Genomic DNA, 20,213 nt, shown 5'->3' on the forward strand with positions numbered 1-20,213 from the left:
ACCCAAACTGGCCAAAGGGGTATTCCATACCATCTGACCTCATGCTGAACAATATATAGGGGTGGCTGGCCGGGGTGGGGGGCCGGCTGCTCGGGGATAGGCTGGGCATCATTCATCGGGTGGTGAACAATTGCATTGTGCATCACTTGTTTCGTACACATTATTATTATTATTATTATTATTATTATTATTATTATTATTATTATTATTATTATTATTATTTTCCTGTCTTAATAGACTGTCTTTATCCCAACTCACAGGCTTCACTTTCCCGTTTCTCTCCCCCATCCCAGAGAGGGAGGGGGGAGGGTGAGCAAACGGCTGTGTGGTGTTTAGCTGCCGGCCGGGTTAAACCGCAACAGAAGGCTCTTGTGTTTTGATTAGCAAAGCCACCTGCAGGATCCACCTGCCACACCCAAGTCTAGACAGTTGCTGCTGGAAGCCTTCTGGTGGAATCCACAGGAGGAGGCCATCGGGCAGAGGACATGGGCCTAGAAGCTCAGCAAGGAAAGACAGGTAGAAGTGGGTTGGCAGAACATCTGGAGGGAGGAAGGGCAGGAGATCTGTATACACCTAAGGCCTTCAAAGGATTGGGAGGAAGAATCACCTTGCCTCTTTATTTGTGCTTAATACCAGGGTCTCTTCCTACGTCTTTAATGCAGCCAAGGACCCTACCATCAATGCCGCTCCATCACAGAGATTTCCAGATGGGATCAGGTGGCAGTCAGGAAGAAGTGGATTCAGCAGTGTGGGCTTGAATGGTAACTGCAGAGGATCAGAAGGGAAAGGAGGAAGGCGATGAAGAATGGGGTAAGAACTGGGAGATCCGCAAGCACACAATGGAGAACACGGGAAAAGACAGAAAGGAGAGAGGAGGGGAAATGCAGAAGGCAGAGAGGATTCTTGCTTTTCTAACTGCACGTTAGACATGTAGGAGGATGAGTAATGTGCCATGGTGTGGTAATGCAGGGGCTTAATGCAAAGTTGAAGTGCAAATACAATAATGACAAAAGTTATAGGCAAAATAGAGTTTTTCATGTAAAACTGATGTTTCTTCATAAACCTTTATTTATCTTAAAAAATGAAGAGCAATCCCTGAGACATGTAAGAACATTTATCACCTTGGAAGGGAAAGGCAGGAGAGTGTGCAGTTCTCTGGCTGGTTATTCGTGTAAATTGCATTCAGATTAGTACTGAGCATACCTAATGTCTTAGTTCTACAATCCAAACAAGCACTAGGCTTGCACTTGTTTTAAAAATGAGCATATCCTGAAGCTGTGATGCCTACAGAGCTTCAGAGGAAAAAAAAAAATCAGTCTTTATAGCCTGTCAGGCTTTGTGTACTCTTGGAAGACTGGACTTTATATATGTTTAAGACAAAAAGCAAATTTGTTTGTGATTGAGAATTTTGGTGGTTCTGTGCTATGATTCTGTTGGCTTTCAAGCCTCTGTTTTTCACTGATGCTGGACTAGGATGGTCAGATAAGTTATCCATATGTAATACAGAGAATAAGATCACCCCTCTGTGTGACCTATGTCACTCTCTTGTCCAATTTTATATACTCCCCAGCCAGCTCAAGTTTTTGAGCTGCCCTTCAGGTCCCAGCTAGGGATTACCTGTCTCTGCTACCATCTGTAAAACAGGTGTCTGATGCCTATTGAAAAAATAAAAAATAAACAAAACAAAACAGGGAAATAGCATTAAAAAAAGACTAGCATCATTTTAATAACCCATTTTCAAGGTCACAAAGTCAAGTACTCAAAAATTAGGAAATGTCAGACTTAAGGATACCTGCAAAGTTTTCATTTAGTGTCCCAGTGTGCATGCACTGTAATACAGTCCTAAATATGCGATCACTTCTTCTCTTTAGACAGAATCCCTGCCGCACAGAATGGACTTGCTTGCTGAAAGAGCAACTCTTCAATATTTCATTTAGTCTCATTGTTCAGCGTGTGGCTCAATGCATTATTTACTGCATACAGCACTGAATACAGAATTATTAATTTCTTACGGGGCTTTTCTCTGGTGCTTCACCATAAAATCTTCTTTCTTTACAAAGTTTAATGAATATGTTTTCAAAGTATAGCTGATGGTTGAACTTGACGGTAATGCCTTCATTTTACCCAGGGGTAAATGATGCACAGAAAATTATTGAAGTCAAAATAAGCCAAATTTTCAAATAGTTTTTGGTTTACATTTTGATTCTTTGACCTGACTTTCCTGAGCACTTTGATGTTTTTAGTTATGTGTGTGCTTCCAGAGAAGGTCACGCTAATGTTTTTCATAGCTGTGTGGTCACTGCTTCTCCGCATCCAGAAGTACCAACCTACATATTATTAATCTTACTTTGAAGCGCTTTTAAGTCAGCAGAGAGCTAGTTAATAGAGTCAGTGGAGTTTAGGGTAGGATTCATCTTAACACAAAATAGATATCAAAACCAGATCCTACTATCTTTCCCTTAACATGCCTTCTTCACGTGGAATAAGGGAGCCCAAAACAAATAGCTGAGAGTTTGGCAACTAATTTTAGGTTCACTCTTACAGGTGAATTCCATACTTCTGTAAAATAAATAAACAAAAAATCCCAAGCAATTCTACAGCCTTATATTTGCAGAAGCTCAAAGCTGGGAGAGTCAATGAGACAAACAGTGGACAATTTTAGGTCCTTCAGAATTCCCAGGCAGTGCTCAGGGAACATGCCTTAACCTTTTATTATGCTTTCTTTCAGTGCCCACTTTCTATGAAAGTTGCCTCTTGCTTTAAACATCTGTAGATCAGCTGAGTCTTGATCACCACAGGCTCCCTTCACAGCCAGTGACGGATTCATTTAGCTAATTCTATATACATTCTGGCTTTAGACTGTACTAGTCTTTGCTCCCTTTTATGTAAGATGATCAAGGGATATTTCCACAAAGTCAAAGTATATGGCAGGAGAAGATATTTTTGGCTGAAAGAAATGTTTATTTCCCAAAGAACTGCTTTTGACTCATTTAATATGAATTTATATTTCCCTTTTATACTACAGGTTCTTATGGTGGTATAGTGTGCAGTTCTTTATTCTGCCCCTTAAGGTGTGCTGCACAGAGGACAATACAGCCTCCACAAGACAGAAAATTTAAGTTAATGTTGAACTGGATAATGACATTTTTTTAATATATATAGTTCAACCAAATGGAAAAAAAATAGTCTGCAGCAGGTGTGCTGGAAAGTTTACTTTCATCAGACACATCCAATATGTTTCTGCATTTAAGGTTCATGTGATTCTGCAGTGTTTCATTCAACACAAACTTTCCTTTTAAAACTTCATCCCCAAGTGAGACAAAACAGAAGATGAAATACTAGAATTTCCCACTGGGCAGAAACTGAAGATGCTGCCAGAGGAACAGGCAGTGGCAGGCTTTAAGCTGTCTGGCCCTGACTCACTCCAAGGGCAGCAAACCTGTCACTGCCCTCAAAGAAAGTAAAATGTTTGGGGAAAAAAGCAAGAGTATGGGAAAGAAACAACAGAGCGGTCATGTTGCTAAAGCTCATGCATGTGCTCAGGAGGACTGAGGTGATGTTGCAGAGAATATTTTTCCATTTCTGGCATTTTCTAAATGCTCTATGCTTGAAGTAGCTGTATTAGTATTCCTTCAGGATAACATTTGGATCTAAAATGCATAGCTTTTACCTTGCAAGCAATGGGATTGAAAGAACCCTTATAATAGTCTGATTTTTTTGTATTGAAAGATTTTGGTCCAGTTGGCTGTGGAATGAGCATGATAGCTTATGTTTAACCAAACCATCATCCAGAACAGCATCCAGGTTTTATTCAGTGGAGTCTGTAATTCTGACCCATCAGGAGGCTCTCCCAGTTGCTAATACTGTTATTTCTAACTGGAATTTGTTCAGCTTTACCTTCTGACTGATGGTCACTTCCTCTGGTGCTTTTCATATTTTCATATTTTAATTTCCTGTGTTCTCTCCTTTAAGACGCTATTTTCACACCATATAGCAAACAAGCATATAGCAAACAAGCAATATTTTTTTGGTAGTCAGAAGGTATTGAACACATTCAGTGTTTCATGAAAAGTCATTTTCCAGCCTTCAGATAATAGTATCACTGTTCATTTTGCTATCTTCAATTTTTCACTTGACTAAATGTACTGTTCCTACATTAGTCCCACCAATGCCTTGTATGCCTTGTATAGATGTACAATAACTCACTAATCCCTTGTTTATCTATCTGCAGATCACACACAAATCATTTTATCATTGCACTGGGTAGACTGTGTCAAAATGCTCTCTGTTAAGTGGGGAAAGGGTATTTTTTTGCATCGAGTACTCATTCAGCAGCTAGCACAGAGAGTTGTACTCCTTGGCAAGGGCTCCAGTGTAACCTCACAAAACTGCACCCCTTGCTGGTAGGGTAGCAGCAATGCTGATGGGCCACTGTGATGGTTTGTTGTTATGTTGTACAGAGGTTTGTCACAGGTGCCTGATTTCACTTCATGTTTGCCAAAAACTGTGGTGTATCTTCTTTTTTTTTTTTTTTCATACCTTTCCATTTTTCATCGTGCTGAAATACTGAAATACTTAATGATGAAATAAGACATCTACCACTGGGACACGCTAGGGCTGCTACAGTGGCAGCAATTGCCAGAAATGTCCCAGTCTCAACAGAAAAATCCCAGTCAAGATTACCAGTATTGTTTGTAGGGTTTTAATATGCAATTTGTATTGTATTTTAATCTCTTGATTTATAAATTCTTCTTCATTAGTAATTCTTGTAGGAGTTAAACGGATAAAATGATCAGCAGATACTAATACGTCTTTAATGATCACATAACTCAGAACAAGAGCTTCCATTGGTCTGCTCTCTTTGGTATTGCTCTCTTTGTTGGCTGAAACCAGGGTTGGCTGAAACCTGGTTCAAAGGGCCAGCTCAGGCATCCATGTGGTGGTTCAGAATGATCCTCAGCATGCTTCTGTCGCATAGTCCTTCAAACACCATGTAACATTGTCCAGTACTTCAAAGCAGGGAAACACAAGCCACAGCTAATTAGTCCCCTGCTGCAGCTTGGAAACTCTTATAAACTGTTTTTATATGATCCTTAAATTTGGACTGCAGCCTACAGATCAGGACAAAGAGGAGAAAAAAAAAAAAAAGTGTCCAGAATTAAAATCTTAAGGAAAATTCCCAAAAGCTCCATATATGATGATGATTTTAACCCTGAACCTAAGAGAGAGAAACACTGAACTTGAATCTAAAGATGTTAATGCTACTCTTAATGTGATCCCTTATGTACTTGCATGTCTCTCTCTGCCTAGCCTTCAGTGCTTCAGAAGAAGGGAGGAGAAAAGCATACATTCTCAGGAGCCAGGTTATGAATGAAGAGATCACTCCTTCCTGAAATTGGCAGGCAACCAAAGGAAGTTCTGAAGTAGAAGATTCATACAATAAAGTTAGTCCGTCACAGCTGATGGAGATTTCTGTGATGTAATGTAGCCATTTACTCTCTGTGGACTCCCAGATGGTATGGGTAATTTTACCTTAGAGGAGTTGAGAGCATCATAAATAAATTCGACTCAAATGTCTTGATCTAAAGCTTTTTCTCCTCCTTATTGTGGAAGACATTAATGAAGGTTTACAGTATGTTGTTAAACTAATAACCATTTGGAGGATTTGTCTCCAAGCAGAATTTTACTGCAAGTCTGTAAAGGACTTTCTGGAGTTCCTTTAATATGTTTATTGATGACTTGGATGAGGGAACTGAGTGCACCCTCAGTAAGTTTGCAGGTGACACCAAGCTGGGGGAAGTGTTGATCTGCCAGAGGGTAGGAAGTCCCTGCAGAGGGACCTGGACAGGTTGGATCGATGAGCAGAGACCAGTGGTGTGAGGTTCAACATGGCTCAGTGCTGGGTCCTGCACTTTGGTCACAACAACCCCATGCAACACTACAGGTTTTGGGGCAGAGAAAAACTACAGGTTTTGGGGCAGAGTGGCTGGAAAACTGTGCAGAGGAAAAGGATCTGGGGCTGTTGGCTGATGCTTGCCTGAATATGAGCCGTCAGTGTGCCCAGGTGGCCAAGAAGGCCAACAGCATCCTGGCTTGTGTCAGGAATAGTCAAGGCAGCAAGACCAGGGAGGTGATCGTCCCCCTGTACCAGCTCTGTTGAGGCCGCACCTCGAGTACTGTGTTTGGTTTTGGGCCCCTCACTACAAGAAGGACATCAAGGCCCTGAAATGTGTCCAGAGAAGGGCTGCGAAGCTGGTGAAGGGTCTGGAACACAAGTCTTATGAGGAGCGGCTGAGGGCACTGGGGTTTAGTCTGGAGGAGGCTCAGGGGAGACCTTATACAACTTCCCTCTACAACTACCTGAAAGGAAGTTGTGGGAGCTGGGGATCGGCCTCTTCTTGCAGATTACTAGTGATAGGACAAGCAGGAATGGCCTCAAGTTGCACCAGGGGAGGTTCAGGTTGGAAACTGGGAGACATTTCTTCTCAGAAAGAGTGGTCAGGCGTTGGAAAGGGTTGCCTAGGGAGGTGGTTGAGTCACCATCCCTGGGGGGGGGGGGGGGGGGGGGGCGGGTTAAGGAAAGGTTGGATGTGGTGCTTAGGGACGTGGTTTAGTGGGTGACATTTATAGTAGGGTGATGGTTGGACCAGATGATCTTGAAGGTCTCTTCCAACCTTAATGATTCTATGATTCTATGAATCTTTGTGATGATGAGACTGTTGCAGAAAGGTGTGATCAGCAAGGCTGTTGCAAGACATTTTCTCAGAGTTTTGCTAAATGTTTACACTGCTAGGCACCCCCCTCTCCAGTGTGGACAAAACTGCTTGAACTCCTCAGCTGGTTGGATAATAATAGGTAATATCCAAAGCCTTGACCCACAAAAGACAGCAAATAGATAACAGCAGTACAAATACCTGGTTGCAGACAATTTTGACAGTCATGACAGATAAATCTGCTCTGAAAAGCACCTATTGCTGCTGATAATCACCTAACACAAAGATGTGAGTGTTTCAGAATGGTCTGAATGGTGAGTGCATACTTTCCAAGTGGGGTTACGATTGATGCTAAGGAACAGGTATGAGTGGAGCAAGCCTCTCCTTACCTGTGGCTCTAGAACTACTGAGACCAAAGAGGTACCGAGTATTTTGCAGACCTCATTGGAGCATGAACCTGCCCAGTCTCATTTTGAATACAAGTAGACTTTCTGTCTTGCACAATTGACTGTGGCAGATTCCACAAGGTACCTCTGTGTTACACTGAGAACCTCCCTCAAACCTTTTGTTTGTTTTGAATCTGCCATCTGATAGCTGAGAAACTATTCCTTAGGTGGCCATTCCCTTCCTCTCATGCTTTTATAGATATCTATCTCATCTCTCCCTTCTGCCTCCTCCTGTCCAGATATCTTTCAGGATGAAGAATTATAGTGTATGTAGCTGTTCTGTGAATAGAAATCACTTTGAACATTTCATCACATTTACTGCCTTTTTTTTTTTTTTCCAAGTTCTGGTTTATCCTTTTTGAGTTGAGGATCACAGAGGTCCACTGGTAATTGCATCATGCTTGTTGACACAGTGACACTCTGTCTTTTGTTATCATAATTTCTGTTTGTTTTTTTTTTTTTCACTGTTAATTTCACTAGGAATCACCATCACCTATGAAAGTTGGTCATTTAATTACCAACACGTTTTGTATACTTTAAACAATTTTTATGAGGACCTTCCCCCTGTTTCCACGATATCTTAATTTTTTTTTTTTTTTTGTAACTTTTTAAAACATCTTTAGAAATGAAAATACACTATCAGCTGGATCCACCTTACCCGTCTTTCTATTGACGCCTTCAAAGAACTATACTAGGCTGTAAAGTATGATTTCCCTTTACAAAATGTCATGGACTCTTTCCCATTATATTTTATTTATCCATGGATTCTCTTTTCTATTACAATTTCTATCAATTAGCCTAGTACAGATGTGCTACCAGCCTGTAGTTTCTGAATTTAGCATGGTATCCTCTTTAAAAAAATGAGACCACATTAGCTATCTTCAAGCGTCTTGACATTGAGACATTTTTACATTTCAGCTTGCACACCAATTGTTAATTCAGCAGTTTCACAGTGGAGTTTCTTAGGTGCTCTTGGGAGAATATCCTTTGGTCTTGGTGATTTCTTATAATACCTTTTGATATACTTCATGACCTCCTTCAATATAAGAGAGATCCTGTGCTGGAGTCTCTCGACTTCTTCCATAGTAAAAACAGCTGCAAAAATTGTATGATTTTTTCTGCAGTGCACTTATTTTTCTAAACCTTGATTGTCCCTTTGTATTTTTAGTACTCTTTTTGCCTCTGTGTTTAGTCATGCTGGCTTCCCTTGGTCTTTCTGAAATGCTTTTGGCTAGTGATATGCATTTGTTCAAAGCCCCAGTGTGGTATCTTGAGTTTTTACACCATACCCAAGGATTTTACTTTTCTAACCTTCTTTTATTCTCTCTTTAAACAGGAGAGATAATAAAGAAGAATTTTAATTTAGTGCCCCTTTTTGAAGCTAAACATACTGCAGTAAATTTCTTTTTTTTTTTTTTCTTGTTTCTGAAAGTCCAACATAGGTGCTGAATATGAGCACTTCATGACAACTATTACAGATGACTTTCTACAATAACATTTCAGTCAGGTACTGTGCATTGGTTGTGCTGGATGCAACCAAGTTAAGAATTGGTTTTACTCTTGCAGATTCTTTGAGTAATTTTTCTGTTTGACATGGCATCGTGCTGTAATGTGACATTTATCCAATACACTTGAGTGAATAAAGCTGAAAGAGAACAGTACCAATATCAGTTTATTGGTTTCTTTGAGTCTAATGCCATTCACTGTGAGGCTAGCTTAGAATAAGAAGAAAATGACCTCTGGCTTCTGATAATAAGACATGCTTGTGGCTGTGAAAAAAATAGGGCCTTCTAGCATGTAACAATTGCCATTAGCAAACAGGTACTTCTTTTTCACGATCCAGGACAGCTATGGCCAGCATTCCTGAGGATTGAAAGCTGAACAAAATAGTTACAAGTCCACAAGTCCTTGTCTGATTCCATTTTTGACATAAAATTCCTTTGAAATAAATCCTTTTTCCATTACACAAGCTTGACTGTTATGAAAAGAGTAGGTGGGGTTACAAAAATATCTGTCAGGACAGCTCAGTGCAGAATAAATATGAAACAAATAAATACAATCAGCAAAGTAAAAACAACAAGCAAGAGAGCTTCCATACTCCACTTTCCTCTAGTAGAGTGGCAAGTGAGTCATGTAAGAACTCATATTGCCCATTTCATTTATTACTCTAGGCTGACCCATATACCGCTTTACAAGCTTTCCTAATTTTTTTTTTATTATTTTTAATTTTTTTTTTTACTTTAAGCTCCTTGCCCTCCCTGTACTGTTTGGAAAGCCATTCCATGAGATAATTCCTTAGATGTTTTAGTTTGTTTCTGCCTTACAGTCTAAATTTATTTATGACAACTTCAATCTTATTATTCTCTAGCTTACATATTCCTTTTGGTCCTTGTTATTTACTTACCCAGTATATTTTAAAGAATCATATCAACCCTGAGCCATTGTTTTGCTAGGTTAAATAGGTCTAGGAACTTGTGAAGTCATTGGAGCCAGAGCCAACACAGCAATGTCTAAAAGCCAGTGGGATTTTTATTCTGCTGTATGTCACAGAAGTGGTATCAGACCACTGAACTTCATATAGGAGTCACATGGCTGACCGTCTAAATAATAGCAATTCTATACTGGTTCTTTTATTATCCTTGAGTGTCCTCCAGTTATGCATTAAAAAATGGGACCCACAATTGCTAACCCTTTGTTTTATAATTCTATCAAAAAGGACTTGATGTTATTTAATTGATTTGTTTTCCTGTGAAAATCAAGTGTCATTACCTTTAATGTCATTTATAGTGATAGATGGCAGACAGCCCTGCTTACAATCAGTATCTTGACACAGTAATTTAACCATTAGGTGCTGTACAGACATAAAAGATGGCATTGCCTCTGCCTTGGGTGTTTGCACAGTTATACATCCTCCCTCTGCCACTGCAGGCTGACCCTTCTGCTATGGCTGAAGGGTCTTAAAGCTGAGATACTGCTCTCCTGTTCTTGTACCTGAGACCAAATAATTCATTTAGCTGTAAGTCAGTCTAACAATTCATTTCTTGCTGTAAAGCTTCCTGGGAGATGAGTGCACCTCTGAGTGCTCAGGAATTCTTTGTGTCCTGGGAGATTCCATTTCAAATGAGCCTTTGCAAGGCTCAGAATGAGTTCAGCCTGCAGTCTGGCATGAACTGTGAATACATTTCAAGCTCAAAGCATCACACAAATTAAGAAGGAAAATGGGATTTTGATACTACCAGCACAAGGAGGATCCTTGAATTCCCAATTTCTGTGGTGTCCTAGCATCCCTTTTTTATTCCTACCATCTCTTCCTCCTCTCTTTCCCCTACTCCTCTGCCCACCCTTCCTCCCCTTGCAACAGTCTGGATGGGATGCTGTCCATCAGGCAGAATTATTTATGAGAGTTCTGCAAATGTAGATGTACTGTTTCCAGCTAATAGAACTCAAATCACTTGCACTGCACCATTAGAGAGGAAACCTACCCAAGTAAATTATATACAGGCCATAAATGGAAGCAGTTGTAGTGTTTTTATGAGTCTATAAAACTCTGGAAGTTTATTGCTATTGAACAAACATGTAATCTGATTCTTAAAGCTGAATATTAGAAACCAATAAGGTCCAAAACCTGCATTTACCTTCAGATCTATTACCATGCTGATCATACCATGGAAATTATTTTTCAGTGGCAAGTTTTGAGAACCATTAATAAATCCAGGACTACTTTCTAGAATATCTGTCAGCTGCCCAAAACATGGGGCAATACCAAAATTCAATGGAGCGAAGAAGTTGCTCCAGCTTAGTATGCTCTTGTCTCTAAAGAGGTCCTTTGAGGACTTCAGTGAAGAGCTGAAAAGCAATTGAAAGGTATTTTGAACTTCTTAAATTCAGTCTTCTGCAGACTGCTGCCTGTGAAGAAGTGAAAGCACAAAGTTTTTTTTTTTCTGTTTCATGAAGAACATGCTGATAAAACATTGCATAAACAAACAAACCCAGGCCAAGATGGAATATTTGAAGTTGGGGTTGTTGACCTGACTTGCAAGTGTTTGTAAGGCATTGTCAGTGCAGCTGATTTTTCTAAGTTTTGGTGAGATTCATCTGAATAAAAATGTATGTGCAGCTGTGCACTGAGCTGAGCTATGCCCTGTGGTGATTAGTGGTTCATCAGTTCTGTGGAGGCAGGAAAGTTATGTGTGATCAAACCTCTGATTCATGATTTCTTTTCTTCATGTTTCTGCCCCATATTGTTATTTTTACATGCACTGTTTCCATTTGAAGACAGACTGGCCTTTCAGTAGGGTGAGCTAATAGGAAGATGTTTGAACTGCTCAATGTCTATGTTTTCTCTCTTTTTCAGGGATATTCAAGGCTTGTGACACTTTGTTTTTGTTCTCATGGCCTACAGTTTTGTGCCAGCAAGGCTGCATCTCTGGGAGCAGAGGGAGCAGGTACAGCTCTCAGGGAGCATCTCTGAAGGGTTAGAGGAGAACCTCTGGGCTGCCAGCTGTGGATAGTGTCCCCTCTGTCAGACCAGTTCTTTGTGTCTAGGAAACTTTGCTCCTGTAGTGCCCCACTGCTCTGGAACCAGCATACCTTTCCAGATGCATCTTGCTTTGGTAGGACAAATGCATATCAGCCAAGGGAATGAGAATAAATCATTGCAAACCCTTGCTGGGGGAGGATTCAGAAAAGAAAGGGTAGGGACAGCCTTCCTGCGCTGTTCCAGCGTCTGTTCTGGAGGGACTGGAACAGCGTAAGCCCTTTGCTCAATCATGAAGAGCAGGGAGGGCCTGAATTTGGTCTTCTGGTTACAGGTTTATTCCTAAGGCCTTCCAACAGCAGCCTGGATGCCTGGTGAATATATGGAAAAGCTGAATGTCTGCTGTGACGTGGCCCTTTACACAAAGTGTGCTGGAGTGATGGTTGGCATGAACAAGGTGACATGCATGTGGGAAGGGCCTGGAGCGGGAGGATGGAGTGGGTTGTGGTTTAGTGCTTGCACCCCTGTGTGTGCCAGATGAAGCCCAGTATGCTGGTAACTGGTGGAGCCCCTAAGGCCATGGGTGGATCTAATAGCGGCAGTCTAGACATATCTGACATCAAGTAACATTTTTCCTGTTTCCTTTGGAGAAGGAGTTATTTTCCTGGTTAAATGCTGAGATAGATAATATATGGAGGACACTTCAAGTACTTTGAGATATTTTTATAAATGTTTGGTGGTTTCTTACACTCAAGCAAGGGCAACAACAGACTCCTGAAGGCCATTTAACTGTCTCCGTTTGTTATTAGATGCATCCTGGAGAATCCTCCAAGCTCCCCTGCAGAGCTGACTCTGTGGCTGGCCACTTGCATCTGTACCTGGAGAGCCAAAAATCTCTCTCAAGATGAAAAATTTCCAACTCATTGGTACTAACAGCAATCCATAATAATTTAGTAGTAACAACAGCAACAGTAGGTAAAGCACTGTGGTGGTGATGATAAGGGAGAATCAAAAACAAGGAAGCCTGTTTTTCTAGCTAAGGGAAATATTTCAGTGACCAAAGATCAACTCCCCACTCTTAGCTGAGTTGGAAAATCATTTCAAGTTTAGCTGTCACGAATAATTAGCTCCAAATATATCATTGAAGAGAGAGTCAAATTAACGGATAAGAAGTTGGAGAATTTGTTCCAGCAAGGCATCTTCAGTATACATGGTTTGAGGGGGCATCAGTGATTCCCCAGTCAGCAGTGAGCTCCCGTGGCCCTGTGATGGTGTGCGGAGCAGGTCAGCAGGACTCAGATCTCACATCCAGCTGGAGAGGGGCAACAGCTTGCAGGAGCTGAATGCTGCAGTCGTTCTGCAAATGGCCAGTTCTATCCTGCAGCTCCTAGTCATGGTTTTGGAGTCTCTATAGATGTTTTTCTTACTGAAGAACCAGTTTAATTTTAGGAACACTTTTTTTTTTTTTTATGTTCCCAGCGCATTATGAAATGCACATGGCGGCAGCTGTTAAGCCTAATGAAACCCACAGCAGGGAAGAAAACAAAGTATCACCTACAAAAAGAACAAGCAGGGAATGTGGACAGATGTAAGTGGCTGATAATGGTGGATTTCCAAACAATATAGCCTTTTTTTATAATTTCACTGTGGGGAAGAAGAGAGACGACTGGGATGAATGAGGCATGCGACTCCTAATTACCAGAGAGTTTTTTTCAGAGCAACAGATCTTTCCCTAAGGAAATGCCTCCAAATAGCAAGGACAGATGAACTTTCCTTGCACAGGATTAACAGCAGGGAAAGCGTGGCTACCCTGGGTCCCTTTGTGCACCCACTAGAGCAGAACCATGATAAAGGCTCAATCTAAAGGGATGCAGGAAGTAAATTTACAGATGGATAAGGGAAAATGCAAGCATAATGATTCAGTTACTTTTGTGCGGAAAACAATAAATACAAAAGGTAGAACGAACAATGTTTGCTCTCTCAAAAGTAGGACAAGGGAATAGTGGAAGGGAGAGCTGTAAATGTTCTGGTTGTGCAGCTGCCCACAGCCTTCATAAAAAATGAAACTCATCAGTGCAGGCAGGGACTGGAGGTGTCCAGCAATGTCCAGTGAAGAATCCACAGTGTGAACTCCTTTGATCCCGGCTGTCAGGATGCCTGCAGTACAGAAGGCATCTGCCAGACATTCACTTTCTAATTCTGCAAAGCTGTCACCAACTCTATTACCACTGAGTTGCTGAACACGTGGAAATACAAACTCAGTAATAACGGTAAGCAGCAATGTTAGACTGAAGAAAGGCGTCCCTGTACAAGGACTGTCAAGCCATCCTAACAACACTGGGCATAATTAGGCCATTGGTAAAGAAGCTATGAAGCAGAAGGTGTTATTGCCTAGGGAACAAGGGAGCTAGTACTCAGCAGGGCAATGAGGCCAAGCAGTACTGTGGCATTCCCCATGTAAAGAAATAGGGGCAGAAGCTATGCTGAGGTTTAGGCAGCATGCAAGAAGTTAGACGTAGACACTGATGCAGCCTACGTGACAGCTGGAACACACTGCTCCATTAGTCCTGGTGGAGGAAGGACTGGTGAGTCTTTCACTAGAGTCCCCCTTTCTCCTGTGGAAATTTTGCAGAGTGAGCAGCATCCAAACAGCAGTGAGGAAATGTCAGCAGTGAGGCTCTGCATCCAGCACAAATTACTGAACCTTTGTGAAACATGCTTTTCATTTACTGTGCCTGGGGACCCATGCCTAGGTAAAGAAAGACCAGTCTTCTACAGAGCATGTTCAGAAACAGTGTGAAGAGAGCTTGAAAACCGTGAGACCCCTAGTTTTAACCAAGGCTTCGCAAGGCTTACCCATCCTGGAGACCCACACAAACTGCCACAGATGACACTTCTACTTCTGTGGGAGCTAGTTATTTTTCTGCTGAAAAGTTTGATCAGCCAGTTTTATGTAACACATTTTCTAAGGGAAAAAAAAAAAAAAAAAACCTGTACTTTGATTGTGCAACTGGTCAACTTATTTAACTCAGATGGTTCAGGGATAAGCTTCATGTGACACTGAGATGGGGATAGAATCTGTATTTGTATGATGTGCCAGAAAAATTGAGTCAAGTGATGGTGGTCACGTTTTGAGGCTCCTGAACTCCATAGAGGCTGTGCAGGAAGACAGAAAGAATAAAGACAGGTGCAGGTACAGACAGATTAATCCAGGAAGCATGTCGTGAATTGGGGTCTGGGACTCAGAAACTCAAGAGAAATAATACAGGATGATGTATGTGAACAAACTTGTTCTGCCAGGAAAGCAATCTGTGTATCTCTCTGGTGGTTGATTAAGCTCTCAGTTGTAAATATTTACCCTACTTCCGTGCATTTAAGAATTGAAAGCAAGATAGCTATGACACAATTGGGTTGCACTTGGCTTGGAAACTGAAACCAAGTACTGAGATAATAGCATGTGGAAGTGTGTAATAGAGATGCTGGCAGTGGTGCCAGGGCATGCATTAGCCTGTTGAGGTCACGGCTGCAGGAGCTGTACATGTCAGGCTAGCAGGGTGGGCTGGAAGGAGATAGATGGATCTCTCCGGTGTGAGATTCCCACAGGCAAATGGGGAGAAGGGAAAGAGCACAGATAGATCTGCAAGGCTGAGACTGTCAGCTATGTGTGGGTGCTTGTGCACATGGAGGTAAGATGGCCCTGGGTGGCCAAACCAGAGTGGTTATTGTCCCAGGGTGTTCCAAGGGGCAGGCAGCATGGAAGGCCACTGGGTAGGAGATGCTTTGAGACAGGGGATGGGGGTGAGGGACAGACAAGTCTATATCTAATTTCTCATCTCAACCAGGAGGGTGATATAATGCTCACTTTCCCTTGCCTATTCTCACTGCAGACTTGTCTGGAAAAGATGATGTGCAGAATAACCCACAGTGTCCTTCATCACTGTGCCTTGAGGAGACAACCATGCTAATCTGTCCCATGTTTTGACTGTCTTGGGGCGGCTGGGGGGGTGGCATCTCACTGCACCAGCTAGCTGTACTTTTGCTTTGCTCATGATGCAGTTTTTTATGCTAATATTTGGGTTTCCTGGCAAAGAGCTCAAGGATAGAGGGCTAGAAAGTGATGAGAAGAATCACAGTGACTTTCTGTGGGGCACATGCAGCTGGCCCCATGCAGTCAGAAGCGCTGTCCAATATGCTGCCATGTACTCCATGGGACTGCAGCTGTTCATTGTGTTGTTCACCTGGAGAGCAGCAGGTAACACCTGGTGGGGGAAACAGTGAAATCCGCTGTAAAACTGAAATCAAAGAATCACAGAATCACAGAATTGTAGGGGTTGGAAGGGACCTCCAGAGATCATCGGGTCCAACCCCCCTGCCAAAGCAGGTTCCCTAGAGCAAATTGCACAGGTAGGCATCCAGACGGCTCTTGAGTATCTCCAGAGAAGGAGACTCCACAACCTCCCTGGGCAGCCTGTTGCAGTGCTCCATCACCCTCACTATGAAGAAGTTCTTTCTCATATTGGTGCGGAACTTCCTGTGCTCCATTTTGTGGCCATTGCCCCTTGTCCTGTTCCCCACAAACCACTGAAGAGAGGTTGGCCATATCCTTTTGTCTCCCACACTTCAGGTATTTGTAAATATTGATAAGATCCCCTCTCAGCCTTGTTTTCTCAAGGCTGAACAGACCCAGGTCTCTCAGCCTTTTATCCCAGGGGAGATGCTCCAGGCCCTGTATCATCTTTGTGGCCCTCCACTGTACTCTTTCCAGGAGACCTGTCTTTTTTGTACCGGGGAGCCCAGAACTGGATACAGCCCTCTGTCCTGCAGGTGAGCAGCTGGATCAGCTACTACCCTTTGCAGGGACTTAGGAGGGGGCTGCTGGGCTTCAGTAGGGATAGATTCACACCTCCTGTCTGTCTCCCTCAGAGACTTCCAGGAGCCCCTCAGGCTGCCAATTTCTCACTGCAGCCCAGCCATCTGCTCAAGCAGTTCCTTGAGCAGGGCACACCTGCACCCATGACAGCTCTTTCTTCCCTCAGGACCCAGGGTGGCCTCCAGATTCCAGAGCTCTCCACAGTCACCAGTCTGGACTGCCATGTCACCCCAAAGGGGATCCACCTGGATGCCCCCATGAGCCCAGAGAAGCTGTGTCTCCTCACTTTGGGTTGCTGCCTTGGCCCAGCCACCGCAACGGGTACCCACCATAGTGAATTACACGTTATAGGAGACAGAGCTCCCAAAGCAGAGTGAGAGGATCCTCCCTGCGCTCCTCCCTGCCCCACACATCCTGGTTGCGGCACTCCTTGCTCGCGCCGCTCCCTAGGGCCCGCTTTTATACACTCGGGGAGTACTCACCCGCCCCGGCGAGTGGCTGCAAAATGGCGGCGACGCCCGACGTAAAAACGGCCCGTCGCTGCCGCTCCTGGCTCCGCTTACAGCTCGGCAGCCTCCTTCGTGAGGGCTGCCGGGGCTTGGCGGCTCCCGCGGCTGCCTCAAGTGGCCTCGATGCCGGGAAAAAAGCCCTGCCTGCCTCGACCCCCCCACCCCCCGCTCTGCTGCAGAACGCGTCTGCACCGGAGCTGATCGCCTCAGCGGGAAGTGTTGTCTCACAGAGGACTTTGCTCCCATCTCACTGCAAATCAGAGTGTCCTAATGCTGTGTTCAACTGAGAATGGGCTGTAACCTTGTCAGGTATTTTTTTTTTTTTTTTTTACTTTGGATGGTTGCTGTTCTAGCCAGAAAACCTCTTTCTTAAATTTGGGATTCATTTTAAATCCTTAACGAAGAGCTCTCTTGGTATCAGTAGGCTTTGTGTTAGCACTTCTTTTAGAGGGAGAGATTAACAAGAGTGGCAGTCATTAAAGGAGCCTGTCCCTTGCTTGTCTGTAGCCTAAAACACCACTGGCAATGACTGCATCGACCCTCAAGCAGTGACCCTTGACAGAAGAGGAAATGTAGCTGCCTTTCTTTGGGGCTGATTTTCATCCTACAATTTATCTGTTCACAAGGAGTGGCTGGCAGTGGATGCAATTTTAGGACAATGATTTTTTTTAAACAAAAAAGCTGTATGCAAAGTATCAGGGCCAGGGAGAAGTGTTGTAGATGTTATCTTAGCTTTTGTGAGGTAGACCTCTTCTTTGAAAGTGAGCACCACATCATCTTTAGAGCATTTCTTGCATGGATTAATGGTCAGCTGGCTGACAAAATAGCAGTCAGCAGGAATACTCATGCAATGATCCTCTTTCTAGTCCTCCAGTTTCTTGTTGGTCTTATTCAGCACTGATTTGGGATGACAACTGTAAAATTATAGTTAATAAATTTATAGTTAACACAGTGATTGTAATAATAATTTACAGTGAAGATGGCAGATCATAGATACAGAGCAATTAGGTTTGATTTGATGGATAGATGTAAAACACAAATACAGACAAGCACACTTAGAAGAGGAACTGTAAATATGGTGGGCACAGTTACAGGGTGGGCTTGCCACTAGCATTGAGGATTGTCAAGATGGCTTTGCTGGGAAGGTCTTTCCATCTGCCACCCAGCTCCAAGGGTGGAAGAAGGGAAGGTGTCTTGATGTGGCTGTCTGTGGCCCACTACTGATACTGCCAGCAGTATCACAGCCCCTGGGAAGTTGTCTTTCCAGGTCCTGAGAGCTGCTCCCTTGCACCTCAGGGCCCCAAACTCACTCCAAACTGCAGGAATGGAAAGGTTTCCTGTCCAAATCATTTCCAGAAGAGTATTCTCCTGCCGGTTATCTGCCATCTCTCAGCACCAGGCGAGCTTAAAGAAAAGTATTTGTCCCGGTAAAGAATTCAGTTCTTGATTGCAAAATTGGAAATACAGAGTCCTCTGGTGGCCTAAATCATAGTTAGACTGGCTCAGTTTGGTGTCTGGGCTCCTTTACCATCTGCAGAGAGAGGAGAGACCCTCCAGAAGGCAGTGTACTCATCCTTGGGTACCAGTCTTAGGATAGGGTAGGCTGCTCTGGAAACACTTCTCTCTCCATTGTGTATAGAGGGGATCTGGGCAGCTCAGATGAGACATGTAGTGAAAATGAATCCAATTGAGATGGTGAAATCAATCTCACTCAAAACCAAACAGAGGAAATGGGGTGTGAGTTTGTTCCCCCATGGCTGCTCCAGCCATGGTGGAGGTGGGGATGGAGTGTGCCCTGAGTCCTGGCCTCCTGCAAGGCCCCATCTACCCTGTGCCTCTGATCAAGATGGAGTCTGTCTCCTCTCAGCTCTTTCACTATTTATTATATTTGCCAGGAGTGCATGTATTTTATCAAATAGAGCTTTAATAACTGAATATTCTTCTACCCTTTGCTGTCTGGGTTTGGAATTCCTCCTCTTTCCATGTTTCATGGAGCTTAGTTATGAAACAGAAATACAGCAAATGAGTGTTATGCTCTTCCTGATCCTTTGTGGATTTGATACTTTTACTCTGCTACACGATCAGTGCATTCCCTTTTACATTAACTAGCCTTTCCTGAGACTTACAACATTTCCATGGCTGTTAAGAAACTTCGTAAGTCATGTGAAAAACAAAGCATAAACTGCCCATGAACTCTTCCACAAAAGGTTCCCACTTGAAACACTATTAACATTAGGGGTATCACACCAGATCCGACAAGCATGAACAAGGCAAGGCTGCTTTAGCTCTGTGTTGCAGGTCCAACCAGCGGCGAGGCCGAGTGTAGATTCCTAGACCAGTCCTTTTTATCCCCTTATTCCTCTATTTTCCCACAGTTATTCCTCCCTAGAACACCTAGATCCCCCTTTTCCCTGCCTTTGATTCCTCTCTAAACACCCAATGTAAGTCCCACACAGTTTCCAAATGCTCTTCCCTGGTATCCCGTTAATGTGTCCCATACCCTCAGGCCCAAAGGTTCTCTGGCATTACTCATCGTGATGGCTTTCACACCTGGGCGGTGTGGCTGAGGCTGGCCTGGAACAGCCCAAGGGGGGGGGGCCTGGACAGGGGGTCCCATCCCTTGAGTCCATAATTTGGGTTCCCATCTGACTTTGTCACCCCATAGGCTCCTCTGGGCTTGTGGAAATGGGCCTTGCATGTGCTGGTGGCCCCTGTGATGGCCTGGGAGCAGCTGGGGCAGGTGATTTGCGCTCCCCCCTCATCATATCTCTGTGCCCTTTGTGGGGGTGCAGATGAGCTTTTATTACCTAACCCAGCAATTAACACAAAGTATAATCTTGGCATCAAAGTACATTTTCCCTTCCACCCTCAGCTACCTTCTGTCAGTTTTGGAGCCCCTGCCATCACAGATAGAATTTCTGTTTTTTAATGCTACTCTTTTTAGATGGCACAGCCCCCTTTACACTGCTGTAAAGGTCTTTTTGTCTTTTTTTTTTTCTTCCTTCCAGATCTATGCATCCATTCTGCCCATGTCTCTCATCTGCTACCTTAAGGCAGGTTTCATGTCAGTTGTGTCCCACTTAACCTTTTACCTGCTCCTTTAAAATCCTTTTGCCTTGTTTCCAGCTCAGATAGAGTTGTGAAAGATGGTGGAAAAAGTGGAAGAAGGGCCCTCTGTGACCTCTGGATTCAGCATCC

At 43.3% G+C, this 20,213-nt stretch overlaps 3 long non-coding RNA genes across 10 annotated transcripts in view; 2 read left to right on the forward strand and 1 right to left on the reverse strand.

Annotated features, from left to right (window-relative positions):
* The first annotated feature begins 205 nt into the window (after nucleotides 1-205).
* Nucleotides 206-7,074, forward strand: LOC125180554 (uncharacterized). Its single transcript, XR_007159198.2, has 3 exons — nucleotides 206-516; nucleotides 637-810; nucleotides 5,311-7,074. It is a non-coding gene; the product is annotated as an uncharacterized lncRNA (long non-coding RNA).
* Nucleotides 7,075-7,655: 581 nt separating this feature from the next.
* Nucleotides 7,656-20,213, forward strand: part of LOC136786550 (uncharacterized) — a 28,608-nt gene continuing 16,050 nt past the window's right edge. For 3 of the 8 annotated variants that reach the window (XR_010825523.1, XR_010825520.1, XR_010825522.1), the window contains exons 1-2: nucleotides 11,183-12,093; nucleotides 13,116-13,224. This is a non-coding gene — a long non-coding RNA (uncharacterized lncRNA). Of the gene's footprint in view, nucleotides 8,667-11,182; nucleotides 12,094-13,115; nucleotides 13,225-16,989; nucleotides 17,325-20,213 lie in introns of those variants that run through there. The other 5 variants (XR_010825524.1, XR_010825521.1, XR_010825519.1 and 2 more) reach the window with 4 other exon arrangements.
* Nucleotides 15,037-16,970, reverse strand: LOC125180552 (uncharacterized). The gene is made up of 2 exons (XR_007159196.2): nucleotides 16,752-16,970; nucleotides 15,037-15,895 (listed from the first exon to the last, which is right to left on the reverse strand). It is a non-coding gene; the product is annotated as an uncharacterized lncRNA (long non-coding RNA).

Source organism: Anser cygnoides, chromosome 17 (assembly GCF_040182565.1).
Source record: "Anser cygnoides isolate HZ-2024a breed goose chromosome 17, Taihu_goose_T2T_genome, whole genome shotgun sequence".
Lineage (NCBI taxonomy): Eukaryota > Metazoa > Chordata > Aves > Anseriformes > Anatidae > Anser > Anser cygnoides.